Here is a 15,680-nt window from a genome sequence, read left to right on the forward strand (position 1 = left end):
GGTGGTGTGGAGTATAATGCATAATCTATATCATAACGATCATTTAACAAGTCATTCACTGTTGTGGTCATTTCTTCAATCTTTGAACTATCATTGGCAAAAATGATCTAAAAAATATGTTGAGCAAAGTGTATTTTAGCCCATGGATAAAAAATGGAGGCAACAATCAACATTTTGTTTATTTTTCCCATGGACTCCTAATATTTATCAAATTTATCCATCATATTAAAAGCCATAGAAATCATCTAAGGATCTTTACTTGTTTCCAATGCAGTAAATGAACTCTTAATTAAGCTAATGATATCATAACAAAGATTAGAAGTCACGCTCTAAAGGATAAAAAACAACATAGTGGAATTCCACGATTTGTTCGGCACCCTCCTAATCTTCAAGTCCAGGTAAGCCCACCCTTTGATTATTATTTTCTTCTTCGTGAAAGTATGGGTTATAAGGTTTATCTACTTCTACCGTCCTGCCAAATGTTGCTTGAAACTTCAATGTAGTCATCAACATAAAATAGGTGGAATTCCACCTAGTAGTATAAAGGTTAAGAGTAATATATGTTAACTTTTTAATTTTCTCACCTTGAGTTCTATTTGTTGGTTTTTTTTCTTTTTGAAATTATTGACAATGGACTATAGTATAATCAATTGGATCAAGTCTTATGAGTAATCAATATGAGTTCATATGTTGCCCCTCTTATGCGGGGAATGATAATCAGGACAATTTTCACAATGCATAGTAATCTTTGCTAAGATTATCAGGATAGGCCCGTTGATTTTACTAGTAAGCCGACATGAAAATATAAATTATTATTTAATTTTGTACATTTTCTATTCTTCTTTTGTTGCATAGTTTTGGTGTGATGATTTCCAATTATTTGCTTATGCTAATATTGATAACTGTCTTAAGGTAACAATGTTATATGTTTTTTTATGTATTCTTCAGAAGAAAAATTTAGATAAAAAAATTATTGTTCAAGCAGATTCTATCCAGTATCCATATGTCTTCTTTTGCCTAAAAAGGAAAGCTGTTCTAGCAATTGGCTAGAGAGTTTATATCTTTGTTTGTCACAATAGATAGAGTAGAAACAATATATTCTTATACAATATATCTTTGTTTTGGGCACCCTTTATTAATTGTGTAATTATATTAGCTTATTCAATATTTTGTTATGGTCATTGAGTCGATATTCCTTAAACTATATGCGGTTTTCAAAAGGTGGGATAGTGGATCTCACAAAAGTTTGGCCTATATTTTGCATATATGTGTATTGGCATTTTTGTAGAGTACATAATGTTTGTCACTGTTTCATAATTAATTTTTTTTTATCATGGAAAATATTATTTTTATTATTTTATGTTAAGAAAATGATTATTTTGTACTTTGGGCGATCGGAACTTTTCTTTTAATTTGCTTTCATTTTTTTTTTATCTGCATTCAAGGAGATAATTTGTTCCATAGACCTTAATCTTTAGATGGTTGGTGGATATTGTTAGACCAAAAGTTGTAGGTATCTCAAAATACTCCCTGGCCATTGGTGCAAACTTTACTGCAAATTCACAACAGTTTTTTCTTTCTTCTGCAAGAATTAAATCATTTGATGTGTGTTTAGGCAATAAGCATGTGTCGTAGTGGTAGACATTATTGCGTATCATTGCAACTTATGAGCTATATCATTTTATTTCTTTAAGCTGTTTTTGTCGCAGATGAATGTTTGGTTGATTTTTTTTTATAACAAATTAATAGTATAGGTGGATTTCAATTGCTTTTTTTTGTCTAATTAATCTCTGGCATTGTAATTCCTTTTGGCATCTAGGTCGCTGGGGATCTTGGAAAAATGGCAGCTGTTTAGAGGAACCTTAGCAAGTTTGGTATAAAAGAGTTTGTAAGAAATGTCCATTTATTAAATCCACGTTTTTTCTATATTTTTTTTATGATGTGATAAGAAACAACAAAAAGAAAGGAAATATTTATATGGACTAGAAGCCTCCAAAAACATGGAAATGAACCAATTCTGTGGGAGGTTTTGGCTGGTTGGATCCTTACTTTATTTATTTATTTATTCCTTACAACTGTCATAGTTTTGACTTAGAATTTGACGTTGATGCAGCCTGAGTTGAGAATTTTAGATTGAGTAAATGACTGTTTGTCTTGATTCTTATCTCCATAATACAATGTAGTCTACACAGGTACCATAGTAAGAAATAGATACCTATAACCCTTAAGAGTGAAGCTATCCTTGAGTAATTTAAACCTATGTACCACCAGTATGTAGAAGATAATCTACCATGAGAAGAAGGCTACCTTAAGGGGTAGAGTGAAAGCTCCTGATTATGAAAAAAAATCAAAAGAAAATACACGAAAATGCCTATGAAAAAAAAAATTAGAGATCAAGATGATAAAATTAGTTTGACCTACTCTTTTCTTTGTTCAAGGCAAAGGCTGTTGATATTGAAGATTTTGGGAATGGATTTTGATAGATTTGATTCACACACACACTATGAGAATCAAAAGAGAGATGGGATTGACTATTGAATTAAAGTTAGAACTTCGATAATATTTGAAATTTTCTTTGAGCTATATGACTTATGCAATCTTTGAGGCTAGTTTTATTTTAAATTCTTTTGTTCTTTTTTCGCTATTAAAAAAAATTACAATGATGTTTGTGGGTATCATCACTAAAGCCCTCACGAGACTATAACTCGTCCACTAGGGCCGCCTACGGGTTTAAAGGCTTGTTGCATACGCTAAATGCAATCTTGACTTCCTACGAAAGTGGACTAGTTTAGATTTCCTTTTCATTTTATTTTTGTTCTAGGTTTGCTCGAGGATGAGCAAAGGGTAAGTGTGGGGGAATTTGATAAGTGCATATTTTTCGTATATTTTGCTATTAATTTCTCCATCTCTTTCTTGTTTTGGTCTTAAAAATTCTAGTTATTTTAGTTAAGTTTTAATTCAGTAAATTATATTTTTATTGTGTTAGTTTTTATCTTAGTTTTTTATTTTATTTTTTTATTTTAGATATATTATGGGATTAAAGAGAAATTAAATCGGAACATTTAAGAAGAAATCTGCTTGAAGGAATTACGAAAGGAAATAACTGAAGATTTTTTTTAAGCCAATTAATTAATTGATGCACATTTGGAAGCATATAGGATTTCATAGAGATTAATAAAGACTTTGGGAACAAGCATGCATAAAATGGAAACTTGTTTAATGTGCATGGATTTACTTGACCAATTTAAAAAGATTGCGTGCATTGGATTAAATTATGGAAATCAAATTGAAGAAAAAGGAAATTGGCAAAGTGGGCGGCATGTGCATGGCAATTAAAGGAAGCAAATATTTTGCATGGCTTTAAAAGTAATTAGAAATAGTACGAGTAGACATAGGAGCCCTGCATTTATTGTAAATGACCATAGTGAACAAAAACGAGGAAAAAGTAGAATGGTAATTAACTATAAAAGATTAAATGATAATACTTTAGACAATAGCTAATATTTTAGTTGTTCAGAAGGACATTTCAAGTGGTTAGTTATGCTGTTTGGACTTAAAAACGCCCCACAAGTATTTCAAGCTAGAATGAATAGAATATTAAAACCTTATGCAAAATTTTGTATAGTTTATATAGATGACATTTTAGTTTTTAGTCAGAATAAATTTATGCATATTACCCATTTACATAAAATTCTAGATTGTTTTAAAAATAATAATATAGTCATTTCTAAAAAGAAAATAGAATTGTTAAAACAAAAAATAGACCTTTTAGGATTAACAATAGACAGAGGAACAATAGAACTACAACCGCATATAGTCAGTAAAATATTAGAATTTCCAAATAAAATAGAAGACACAAAAGAATTGCAATTTTTTTTAGGATTATTAAATTATAGTAGAAAATTTATACCAAATCTCAGTACATTAATAAGACCCTTATATAATAAATTAAGTAAAAATGGACAAAAATACTTTAATAGTGAAGATATAAAGTTAATTCAAAAACTTAAACGAATAGTTAAAAATCTCAAACCCTTAGCATTACCAATAGACAGTTCCCATCAGGAATAAATTTAAGTTTTAAAAGCAAATTTCAGTTATTAGACAGCCAACAATGCATTTTAGATAATTTGTGGTGTGTTAATAACCCACAAGATAAACTAAAAGTAGCCAATGCACTCATGCATTATTTTAGACAAATTAATGAACATATAGACAGTAAACCTTTTGCATTTTTCGTATTAGTTAGAGGTAGACAACTAGGAATTTATAGTCAGTGGAAACAGGTAATTGATTTGATGATCAATTATCCATATGTTAAAGGTTTTTACACATTTCATGAAGCAATAGAATAAGGTAAAAGCTCGTTTAGTCCTTATATTTTGAAGTTAGTGTCCGTTTAGTCCCTATATTTTTAAAAATACCTCAAACCATCCCTACCATCCTTTTAACTTATTTTTATAATGTTGCCCTATTATAATAATTTTTTAGACATTATTAAAAAGAAAAAATAACCCTATTATAATAATTTTTTTAGACATTATTAAAAAGAAAAAAATAAATTACCAGTTTAACACAAATATATATATATATATATATATATATATATTAATTTTTGTGGAACACACTCTTGAGTTAAAATATTAATTTTTCTAAAAAAATTGATAATGTAATTTTTTACGATATTAATTTTTTAGACATACGTGAGCTACCACAAAAATTAATATATATATTTTTTGTTTTTATTTTATTTTTGAGTTTAATTTGATAATTTAATTTTTTATTAATATCCAAAAAAGAAACATTATTGTAAAAATGTAATATTGTAAAAGCAAGTTAAAAATAATAAAAAATAATGGCATAAGTGTCAATATTTAGTAGCAGGGACGTTTTGAGATGTTTTTAAAAATACAGGGACTAAATGGACACTAACCTCATAATATAGGGACTAAACAAGCTTTTACCCCAATAGAATATGCTAGACATGAAATAGGACCAAATTATCATGTTAGTCAGTTAATAAATCCTTTAAACAATGCATCAGCATCATCATCTAGACAGTTATATAATCCTTTAGACAGTGCATCATCATCATCATCATCATCATCTTCCATACAATTTTGTAATCATTGTGAAGTTATGGCACAGACCGGTGTCATATTACCAGCCTACCGTGTCATTTTTATTTGTGAAGGAGCCAAGAGGTACAAAAGAAGATTTTATCATGACAAGCCCAATTTCTTTGCAAAGGATTTATATCGACTAACTCATGAAATAACAGCCTTCTATGAATGGTTATATACTCATGACAGGATCATCGTACAAGCAGAGCACTACACAATCATAGCCCAAAAGCATCTTGTTCGTGAGGAGTTACTCATTCCTTCACTACAAATTAAAGTTGATAATCTACATAAACGTGAAGAGTATTTGGAGGCACTAGATGAAATAAATGACACGCCATTATTAGGACATGAATCAGAAGCTATGAGTCATCAGTCTTTGGATGAGGACATAGCTGAAGCAATTGAAGAAATGATGGACTGATAGGGGACACCACTAAAAACAAAGTAGTCAGAGTCAGTGTAAAGATAAAATAGACAAAGTCACGTGGTTTTACAAATAACCTTTACTTGCTACTCAATAAAGGAAAAACTGTAAAAACACCTTTTTTATTTTGTCTTTTCTTACCGACAATGAGTCATCACTTAAAATAGTAGCCAGTTACTGTTTATAGATAGTGAGTCACTATAAAGGTACTAGTTAGCCAGTTTGTACTTTTTAAATTAATCATTGGCTTTTCGCCACATGTAAAGAGTCATTTTCTACTTTTGTCTTTTGTAATCAATGTCAATAATGGTCCAAAGTCTTAACCAGAGTCTTGCGTTTAAAGAGTCTTAAGTCAATGTAAAGAGCATACATGTGAAAAATAGTGTATGCACGAACAAGCAAGCACTCAACTTGTACTCAAAATCAATATCAATAAAATTTTCTTTTCATAAACACTTTGCAATTTCTTTAGACAGCAACTAGCAAGCAAGCAAGTAAGTAGTTTTACTTTTTATTTTATTTAGCTTTCAGGTTTAGAAGTCTCGCCAAGTTAACAAAAGTATAAATTATATTTAAAGCATTAACAAAAGGCAGTCCTTGTTATCATTCAGAAGCAATGAGTTTTTAGAGGGAAAGTTTTTAACAAAAATAATAAGAACTTAATAAAAATTCCTGCTGATTTTCTGAAAGCTTCTTTTTAAACACGATCTCCATTGGCTTGTTTAGCCGTTGATGTGTTGAAAAGACGTTTTAGGGCATTGATAAGGAGTTGAAGGTGTTTTGAACTTGAAAGGCCAGTTTTTGGCAAAGCAGCTTCTGCAATTTTCATAAAACTTTTTTGGGAAATACTTTGTGTATAGGCAGGAAACCAGTGACGTATATTCTGATGGTCAACCCGAATGGGGACTAGATCAGTTTGCACTGCTGGTATAACAAGCCACTTACAAGTTTCCCCTGGACAGAACCCGTCATCTGTTTTCTCTTTCCTTCTCTTTGGTATCAGAGCACCTCTTTTGTTCTTGTTTTAAATATTTTTTATACGAGTAGTTACAAGGTAGACTTCATTTGTTATATGATATTTTTCCACGATTGCTAATTTTGACCAAACTCTTGATAGTTATTATAAAAATCCTTTTGCTGTACTAGAAAAAGATTCTGATAGTTGGATAGAAAATAACCCCTACGTAGAAATTTTAGAAAGCACTTTAGAAATTGTAGAAATAGAATTAAACAGAATAAATATTGAACAAGTATTTAATAGAAGAAAGGTTAGGCAATTTAAAGCTGACAGTAGATTACACATCTCCTTTACCACCTAGAATAGAAAGAAGAATAAATATTAAACATTACACATTTACAAATTTACCAGCATTTAATTTTAGAAGACATAATTTGCAATATTATAATATAAATAAACAGAATAGATTATTAGAAAAATATGAGACGTTAGCATTAAAAATTAGGAATAGATTAGAAGATTTAGTAAATTAGTTTATGAATTTTCAGCGATTAGACTATTTAGACTTACAAATTAGTCATCATAAAAAGCAAAAATTAAATTTGACAGAAAGAATAAAAGTTAGTTGTAACATCGAACACTTAGAAAACTAGTATAAACATATTCCAGACACTAGTAATAGTCAACAAAACTTCATAGTAGATTTATTAATTAATTCAGGACAACATTTAGAAGTCAACATAGAAAGGCTAAAAGAGTTAGTATTAGGACTAGGCAAATTCTTTGAGACAAGTAATATAAATACATTAAGAAGAAATCTAGATTATATCAAAGAATTATTAACAGAATTTAATAGTCAAGTTAAAAGATTCTTGAGCAAGAAAGAAATAGTAGAATTAATTCAATTATTAGACATAAAAACACCTAATCCAGTAGGATTAGAAATTAAACATATTGTAGAAAGTTTAAAATTAGAAATAGAAAACATTAAATTTACACAACGTGATTTACAAGTTCAACTAGACGCTATAAAAATAATTGTTAGTGAATGAGTTCAGAAAAAATAGTAATTGAATCGTTAGCAGAATTAAAAGGAGAAATTCCACACCTAAATCCAATAGGTTATAGCAGTAGAGAATTTAGTCAAGAAAGTAATAATATTCAACAAGCACAAGCTAACACAATAGTCAAATTATCAGTCAAAATCAATGTGCGTGGCGTTGTTACACCAGAGTGATGAGATCCTTGGCAAGCCAAGATATTTAAATCTCCTTTGGACCAGTAGTCCGCACACTTTGGTTTCCAGCCGATATACACTTATCCAGTTAATACCAAATCCGAAATTCATTTTTGAAAACAATTTTTTCACGATACCACCCGAAAACCTTCAAAGAGGGTGAACGTTGTGAGAAAACACTTTCATTTTAGAAAAATCGGTTTTGGAGGATAAACAGGACCTTTCTGATGCACGGGATCCTCAGGCTTGAGGCAAGTGCAGAGCATACTCAGTTTAGAAATTTTGAGGTGAGCGTACCATTATTAATTCAAATAATTTCTTCAATTCCTAGAAGAGAGAGAGAGGTTTAGGGAAACATGATGTATAAAACTTAAGCTTTTTTTATTTCAGATTGGCTCCCCTACAACTGAGACCAAAGGTGCCTTATATAGACGATCATTGAGAACAGGACCTCTCGAATGATCATATCACATAGCACACCTTTTTTGACAGCAAAACATGCCAATAAGGACTTTGACAAAAGGGAAAGCATACTTACAAGGACTTTAACAAAAGTAAAGCACACCGACAAGGATTTTAACAAAAGTAAAGCATACCGACAAGGACTTTAGCAAAAGTAAAGCATGCCGACAAGGACTTTAACAAAAGTAAAGCAAAAGACAAACGGGAGTCACATGGGTTGTGCTATCAAAACTCGTGCGACAAAGATAAGGCGTTGTCATGGAGTGGAGGGATAACGAGATGGTGACATGTCGCCTGTGTCTTTTTCATATTGGCGCTTGTGCCGACGCCTCTGCCTCTAGTCGAGATACGCCTCAGCTTGCTGATACTTTTCTTCATCAACTTCAGACATGTGCTGTGAGGTAGATGCAGCAGGAGAGTATGGGTTTGTGACAGTATAACGGGGAGTGTCAGTATGGAGAAGAGACTGAAAGTCTTCCCATGGCTCTTGAGCATCTTGGAATAAGACATTAGTATAGTCAGGACGTTGTTCCATGACAAGGATTCCGTGAGGACTTGAACTTGAACCTGGAGTACAGCCTTGTATTTTTGGAATTATTTCAAGGGTGTGTGATGGTCCAATGGAGGTGTGGTGAATATCTGTGGCAGGTGGAGGAACATTGTTAAGTTCCATGAGATAGGCTTTGAGAACGGAGGTGACCGATGTATCATGGATGAAGGTATAAGGATGAGGGTAAGTTCTCCATTCATATGCCATGTCCTGTGTCCAGTAGTCCCGTGTTTCTGGACGCTGAAAATAAGGCTTGTGAACAATGAAGGCTGTAGTCCACATGTTAGCTTCTTGTGCTGACATTTTGTCTAATCCATGAAAGGTAGACAAATGTTGGAGTTGCTGGCGCCACCAAGTGAGGGGGGAATACCATTCAAAGAGAGTCCAGAGAAGATCTGGTGAGAACTCTGGAGTGGTAAGGTGAGTTAAGACTGGTTTGATGGGAAAAATTAGCTTTGTAGCATACAAGGTGGTGAGACACCACATATACCAAAGCTCATCTTCAGAGATGGACAAAGAGGACAAAGTGAGGCCTGTGAGAAACAGGTGCTTCATGCAAAGATTAGGAAAGCGGTAAGGTTTTTTGGTCTGAACATTAAAGAAAAACCTGTAAAGGAATTTCTTTGCAAACTCTTGAAGTTGGTAAGCTGATTGGAAAGAGATGTTCCTGGGGAAATTTCTTTGGTTGAGAGCTTTGAAAGGAAGTTGGCGATTCATGGCTATAACTGGAATGGTTTGAATTAAGGAAATGAGTGCGGGTTTATTTATAGCTGGACGGGTGAGGAAGTTTGGAATGAGGTTTTGGTTGCCTTTTATGTGTTGAACAGTGAAATCATACTTAGCAAACCAGGTTTTGAGGCTGAGTAATTGCTTGTCAGGTAGCAATTTGTTCTTGAAGTCAAAGATGCGGGGAAAAGAAGAGTTATCCATGTTGATGAGGAATTTGTGGCTGATGAGATGGAATTCAAATTTCTTAATTCCATATTTGACTGCCAAAATCTCTTTGTAGATCACATGGTAGTTCTTTTCAGAGTTTTTGAATTGTCCGCTTGCATGTGCACAGAAATGACGCATGCCATTGATGTCTTCAAGGAGAATGGCACTCCAATAATCATCGCTGGCATCAATCTGGAGGATGCGTTGTCCACTTGTGGGAATTCGGAGTGGAGGAGGTGATTGTGCTATCACCTTTAGCTGCTTGACAGCTTCTGTCTGAGCAGGGCCCTATGGAGGGCACTGTTTCTTGAGCATGCGTGACAGCTGGCTGGTGTGGATTGCAACTTTTGGGATAAAATCACAGACATAATTAACAATCTCGAGGAATTGTTGTATCTGATTGAGATGTGTGTCCGGAAACTTGAGTAATTCGATTGCAATATGGGGACCAGGCTGATACTGGCCGTCTTTAATCACCATGCTAAGAAAGTCAATTGATTCTTTTCCTATGCTACTTTTCTTTTCGGAAAGCATGATGCCATGTGCCTGCACAATGTGAAAGAAATCCAAAAGGAGCTTCTAGTGGCTCTCATGGTTAGAAGAAAATAACAAGATATCATCAATGTAGACCAATGCATGATGGAGAATAGGACTAAAGATTTTGGTCATGGCTTTTTGAAATAAGGAGGGAGCGACTTTGAGACCAAAAGGCATAACCGTCCATTGGTAATGGGCATCAGGGATGCAGAAGGCAGTTTTGTGACGGTCAACTGGTGAAATACGAAGTTGCCAAAAACCAGCTTTTAAATCAAACTTAGAGAAGATACGAGCCCCTTGAAGATGGACAAACAGGGTCTGGATTTTTGGAAGGGGAAATTTATCATCTTTAAGAAAAGAATTGAGTGGCTGGTAATCAATTACTAATCTCTTTTTTCCACGAACTAATTCAGATCGTTTTTCAACATAAAAGGCTTGACAAGCCCAATCTGAATCAGTAGACTCAATAAGACCTTGTTGGAGTAACTGAGAGCATTCTTGCTTGGCAAGTAAGAGGTCTGAAAGAGACATACCCGGGTGTGATGCTTTTGTGGGGTTTATGTCTTCATTGAGTTTGAAGGGAAGGTGAATGAAGAATTGTTCATTTTTCCAAAGAGGTGAAGGATGGTGGAATTGTGAGTGGTTTTCTGGACAGAACTCTAAGAGCTTTTGTGAGATATGATTGTATAGAGAGGGTGTGTCGGAAAGGGCATACAGACGGAGAGTGTCTGTATAGGGCAAGAACATTTGTTTGTAGTGAACTCCAGAACTGGTAAGGAAAAGGTTTTTAACCAAATGAAGAATGTCAAAACCGATGAGTAAATCTTTATCTGGAAGTTTGGAGGCTACAATCTTTTTCCAAATTATACAATTCGGAAAGAATTGAATACCAATGGGTTTTTTGGTAATCAAAGTTGTTTCAAAGGTCTCCCCATTAACTGTTCGGAAAACTTTAGAATGAGGTTCCCAATTGTCTGATGGAAGAACAGAAGGATCAATCATACTGGTATCCGCACCAGTGTCAAGAAACCCAATAACAGGAATAGGTTTATGGAATTTGGAAGGAAGGATGGACATCTTGAGAGAAGGCCTTGGAATTGTGGTATCAGAGCCACACTTCATGTTGAGGTGGTATCATTAGTAATTTGAATAATCTTATTTGATCTCCTAGAAGAAGATTCATCAACCATGGAAACAAACACATCTTCAACTTCTACATCCTCTTCATCTCATATTTCTCTTTCTTCTACTCTCTCTCTTCCCAAATCATGCTCTAAACACATAACCTCCAAAATTGAGAATCTTGTTGAATATTCTTATATTCCAGAATCTGCTCAAATCAATGAGTCCCAGTTTCCCATCATGAGTCCTTACAATCTCTACAAACAGAAAACTTCTTTCACTAGAAGTATTCGGACCCTCATCTCCACTAAAAGACCACTCCCAAAAGAGTATATCCAGTCTTCTAGACTGGACCAGTGTGCTCTACAAGCCTCACAGAGTGAACAATATGTCACTATGGAAATACCTTCAGATCTCGTTGCCAACTGGAAACGAGAAGGCTACACACACCTCCATCTTGGTGGTGTACGATTAATTCTCACTCTTTATGGTCGAAAAGGCTTACTTGTTACAGCTAGAATTGCTCTCCTAGATACCAGGTTCAAGGAGTACCAACACGCTGTTGTAGGCACCGTTCTGACAACCCTTCATGCTGGCAGTGTCTTATTAACCTTTTACCCCAATTTCAACCTCTCTCTTGAGGATCCCAACCTTCCAACAACCCTTAAATTCCAGATCCAGCTCCAAGGAGCAGAACAAACACCCACATCAAAGATTGCAACCCTCCATCATCAAATAGTCTATCGATTACAGAATCATGCCCTCGATCTTCCTACACCATACACAACTTCTGATGCCTTGATGATCTTGGCAGACACAGACATAATTCCAACCATTATCCAAATCCCCAAACAAATCCAGAAACAAGACTCGCTCAAGCTCATGCCTCTTGAATGGCTAACCAACTATGAGCATTTCCACCAAAATTCAGAACCAGTACAAACCACAGAAGCCACGTTTGACAGACGACCAAATGGTCAAATCAAACTGTCTTTTCAAACTCCTGACACCGAGCCTGTTTCAAACAGTCCACAACTTTCCTATACTGCTATGATCACAGCAGTTCAAACTGGTCAAGAAAAGAAACTTCCTATTCATGGTTTTTCCTCCGAAGGGTCATTTTCTATGGGATGTTCCTGAAGCCCATATGTGCAATCTGGATTGTCCTTGCCTGGATGATACGGATATTGACGAAGAATTGGAAATTATGCGGAGAAAGAAAAAGAAAAAGAAAAAATCTTCTTATCTACCATCCTCTTGCAAATCTCTTCCTCCACATCCTCCACCAGATCCCAAACCTCCTCTCCATCCAATCAAATCTTGCCTTATGTTTTCAAGTCACTCCTATGAAGAATCCTTTCCTCCACTTGAAAAACAGACAGATACACAAACCCGTGTCACCTCAAAACCTTTTGTCCAATCTCCAATTACAGCCTCTGGGCAACCTAAAGAACCAAAATAGTATGAAGCTGTTTTGAATTGGCAAACCAAAAATGCCAATGCTCAAAATCATACTCTCCAACAACTCGGTAAGAAAATTGACCGTGTTGCCACTCAAGTCTCCCAGACTGAAACTAAAGTTGATTCGATCAGCAGTCGTTTAGATCAGATGTATATACATCTCCAAGACCGGATCTCTGAGCTAGATGCCGATCTCAGACGGATGATCAACAATCATATATGGGGTCCAGAGTTTAACAAAAAAGAAGCTGAAATCAGAAAACTCAAAGGTGAATTGTCCAGGATTGATGCTGAAAAGACTCGACCTTCCCTTTTTACTCAATCACAACCTACACCCGTATCTCCTCCATTTTTTGACACTTACTCACCTTTCTACACACCATCCCGGCCTCAACAACCTGTTTATAATCAGTTTTTTGGTTTCTCCCACCTTTAACCGACTCCTCAACCATCTTCACCCAAAAAGGCACGATCTAAAGTTAAAATCTCTGAACCACGTCCCAAGGCCACTTCCTCTTCTTCTACATCTACAATCCCTCCAGAAGAATCACCACAAGACCGTCCTAAGCCTCTTAAAAAAGATAAAGGCCCAATAGATCAGTATCATTATCATACTGTCCAGACCCAATCTTTAGATTCCTCCGACTCTTCTGAGCCTGAAACACACAATTCATGTTCATCCTCCTCTTATGACTCATCAAATGCCTCCACTGACTCCGACTCTGAATATGCTGACATTACAGGCATATTAATGGCCACTGAAACTGCAGATCCAAGTGCCTCTACTTCAACACCCATTGTTGATGACAATCCTTCTGACCAAGCATCTCAAACAGAACCCATACCACCACCAGTTCATGAACACTCAACAAAACCATCTTCAGCATCTTGGTTTACATTTGATGACATTCCCCGTCACAAATGGGCTGCAAGACTTCAAGAATTTACTGCTTGGATTGATGTCCAAGGTACCAAGCCTAATGCTCAACCTCAAGCCGTTCTTCGTGAATTCATGGCCCGCTCCATGGGTTCTTTTACGAGACTGGCTCGAAAGCTTAGAGGAATACAGACAACTCCAATTCATGGAATCCCCGGTTGGTACAGCCCTCAATATTATTCATGAGCAATTCATCAGTGAAAAAACTGCTTCCACTGAAGCAGACAGAAAATAATACCATCAGATGAAATGTTGTTCTCTTAAAAGACATCTTCTGGATGCTCATTACAAAAGAATGAGTATTCTATTCTACAAGCTAATTGGGTTCAATGAGCCATCTCTTAAACATGTCTTCATTGCCTCTCTTCCCCCTGAGTTACAACCCGATCTTCAAAGAAAACTCACAGCCACAAATCTAAGCATAGTTGATATCTCTCTGGGAAAGATTTTTCAAATGGCCATGCTATCTCTTGATAAGATCTGTGAACAAAAAGAATTCTTCAAAGATCTCATGGAAGACAAGAAACCCTTCTCTGAAGCTTGTAAAAAACCTTATCTCAGAATCGAGTGTAAGGATAAAAAGAAATGTGCTTGTCCAACCACCAAGAAAAAATATTTCCGGAAACACTTCCACAGAAAGTCATCCTCCAAAAAACCTTTTCGGTATTTCAAAAAGAAAGATGTTTCTCAGTACCGGAAGAAAAAATCCAACCGTTGTTTCATTTGCAAGAAACGCGGTCACTTTGCCCGCAATTGTCCACACAAACCAGCCAAAGCTGTTCGTCTTATACAACATCTTCAACATTCTTCTTTGTTATCTGAGAATGACGATGTCGAATCAAATTTTTCAGAACAGTCAACCCAAGATGATCAGACTGCCTTTCTAATTGCAGAATCTTCAGATTCTGAAGATATTTCCGTCATCTCTACAGTTCAAACTGTTCACCATGTTTCTACTATTCCAAGACCTTCTCTCAAGATGTCCATCCTTCCTTCCAAATTCCATAAACCTATTCCTGTTATTGGGTTTATTGACACTGGTGCGGATACCAGTATGGTTGATCCTTCTATTCTTCCATCAGACTGTTGGGAATCTCATTCTAAACCTTTCAGGGCAGTTAATGGTAAGACCTTTGAAACAACTTTGATTACCAAAAAACCCATTGATATTCAATTCTTTCCGAATTGTATAATTTGGAAAAAGATTGTAGCCTCCAAACTTCCAGATAAAGATTTACTCATCGGTTTTGACATACTTCATTTGGTTAAAAATCTTTTCCTTACCAGTTCTGGAGTTCGCTACAAACAAATGTTCTTGCCCTATATAGACACTCTCCGTCTGTATGCCCTTTCCGACACACCCTCTCCATACAATCATATCTCACAAAAGCTCTTAGAGTTCTGTCCAGAAAACCACTCACAATTCCACCATCCTTCACCTCTTTGGAAAAATGAACAATTCTTCATTCACCTTCCCTTCAAACTCAATGAAGACATAAACCCCACAAAAGCATCACACCTGGGTATGTCTCCTTCAGACCTCTTACTTGCCAAGCAAGAATGCTCTCAGTTACTCCGACAAGGTCTTATTGAGTCTACTGATTTAGATTGGGCTTGTCAAGCCTTTTATGTTGAAAAACGATCTGAATTAGTTCGTGGGAAAAAGAGATTAGTAATTGATTACCAGCCACTCAATTCTTTTCTTAAAGATGATAAATTTCCCCTTCCAAAAATCCAGACCCTGCTTGTCCATCTTCAAGGGGCTCGTATCTTCTCTAAGTTTGATTTAAAAGCTGGTTTTTGGCAACTTCGTATTTCACCAGTTGACCGTCACAAAACTGCCTTCTGCATCCCTGATGCCCATTACCAATGGACGGTTATGCCTTTTGGTCTCAAAGTCGCTCCCTCCTTATTTCAAAAAGCCATGACA

General features: G+C 35.3%; 1 protein-coding gene across 1 annotated transcript in view; it reads right to left on the minus strand.

The window, feature by feature from the left end:
* Positions 1-14,868, minus strand: part of LOC102621644 (cytochrome b-c1 complex subunit 6-1, mitochondrial) — a 45,633-nt gene extending 30,765 nt beyond the window's left edge. The window contains exon 1 of the mRNA XM_052440482.1: positions 14,857-14,868. The gene's annotated coding sequence lies outside the window, so the exon portion shown is untranslated. The remainder of the gene's footprint in view (positions 1-14,856) is intronic.
* Positions 14,869-15,680: the final 812 nt, after the last annotated feature.

This window comes from Citrus sinensis, chromosome 5 (assembly GCF_022201045.2).
Source record: "Citrus sinensis cultivar Valencia sweet orange chromosome 5, DVS_A1.0, whole genome shotgun sequence".
Lineage (NCBI taxonomy): Eukaryota > Viridiplantae > Streptophyta > Magnoliopsida > Sapindales > Rutaceae > Citrus > Citrus sinensis.